Raw genomic sequence first — 2,044 nt, 5'->3', positions numbered from 1 at the left:
CGTAAGAACGAATTTAAAAAACAGAGAGCAATAGGTACGTAGATAATGCCACGTCCTGTCAAAGACTAAAACATATAATATAATACTTTTTCTACTTTTTCGGAAGGACACTTGCCGATGACAAACACACGGCTAGTATGGGCAGGAGACTAATATCTCCCCGGGGAAAGGAAATAATATCATACTAATATATGTGTCAAGTGAAGTGGTGATAGCCCAATGGCCTTCGACTTCACTTCTGTCTAAACTTGTCTAAGTTATTTGCGTTCTAAGCAATTAAAATATCACTTGCTTCAACGGTAAAGGAAAACATAATGAGGAAACCTGCATACCTGAGACTTCTCCATAAAGTTATCAAAGGTCTGTGTTGTTCTACCAGTCCGCACTGGGTCTACGGCCTTAGCCCCTGCTCATTATGGGAGGAAACCCGTGCCCTGTAGTGGGCCGGTAATGGGTTGATATGATGAATATATGTGAATAATAAACGCGGATAGACTTCTCCATCTATCCATTCCATGTTACCGTGCTTTAGCAGGTGGACACGTTAATTATATCCCCTGTTAGGGGAAATAATCGGGGGGAATAATTTTAAGACCCAGGGCCCGATGAAATCGGAGAAAACGGGCACGTCAACCCAAGGGTGTCTCCTGCGAGGACTCGGGTTGACGTTAATCTGACTTGGTGGACTTTTGCACTAAATGTGGTCTCGTCCGACTACCCTCGTGACCGTGATAAGGGCCCACGTCCGTTTGACGGAGTGTGTGTGTGTGTGTGTGTGTGTGTGTGTGTGTGTGTGTATGTGTGTGTGTGTGTGTGTGTGTGTGTGTTGGGACACATTGTCGGTAGTAAATTGATTGTCTGGATCATCAAGGACGTATTTCGGCCGTCTCCGCATGAGATCGACGTTTAGGTCTGGAGTATAGGTGGACGCCTCGACCACTCGAGTTGGGGTGTCGGACTGCATTCTCAAAATAGGTCTTCGATAGTTTTTTCATGTATTGGGCTATGGTGGGAAGATCGAGGTCTCAAACACGAACCACGGGCTGCCCGTGGACATGCGCTGACTTACTATGTTGGACTTGAAAGCTCTTGTAAGAGCTGCGAGGGCGATGAGCGAATATTATGCTAGCGTACGTCATTATGGCACGTATGCACGTTTTATACAAGGTTACCTTATTTCTCAGCTGAAGTTTTGCTCTTACGCCAAATCATTGGATAGAGATAACCAATAACTCACAGCCTTGTTGTGGGCCTTAAATATAAACTATGGACCACCTGAGTTTATAATAATACTCCTAAAATTGATTTTTACAAATAAGAATCCACAGAATAAAATCATACTACGATTACAGTGTTAAATTTCCAACTATTTACTATGGTACTATCACAGAATTAATCGAACTAGATAAACAAAGGCGTCACCAAAAATGTGCATGTTTGTAACACAGATATTGTTGTACCGAACCCCGACAACCATGTTCGATACCATGTTCGATATTCATAAAGTTTATGGTTCGAGTCCATGTAGGACTGAAGTGTATCAATAATTCAGTCGTATTTATATCGAAATACCCGCCAACTCAATGTCATGAACATCGGTTGTTAATCAAATATAATTTTAATTGTATCTTGGAAACTATTTAATAATTAAATAATAATTATTATCGTATTTGAATAAAAAACTAATCAATTTAATAAAATATCCCGCCAATATGAATATATAGTTGTGTATTGTATATGTATGTGTACTGTTTAAAATTATTACCCACTTTATAAAATTACTGTAACATTTAATTAATTATTAACATACATATATATAGTGCTTATCTTTGATAATTTGAGTTTATGAAGGTATAAAAATAAATTTAAAATGTTAGTTTTTATAAGAAAAAAACTAATTCATTATAAAAAGGTCTCAAACTTTCCTTTCATGTATTTTAATAAAAAATTGCTTCATCTTTAATCCAAATAACTTTTAATTATTAGTTTCTCATTAAAAATTATATACGATATTGCTGTTGATTAACCTGTAACACTTCGCCTC

This window comes from Pararge aegeria, chromosome 2 (genome assembly GCF_905163445.1).
Source record: "Pararge aegeria chromosome 2, ilParAegt1.1, whole genome shotgun sequence".
NCBI lineage: Eukaryota > Metazoa > Arthropoda > Insecta > Lepidoptera > Nymphalidae > Pararge > Pararge aegeria.
The sequence above is the reverse complement of the archived record's forward strand: the minus strand, read 5'-3'. Positions refer to the sequence as shown.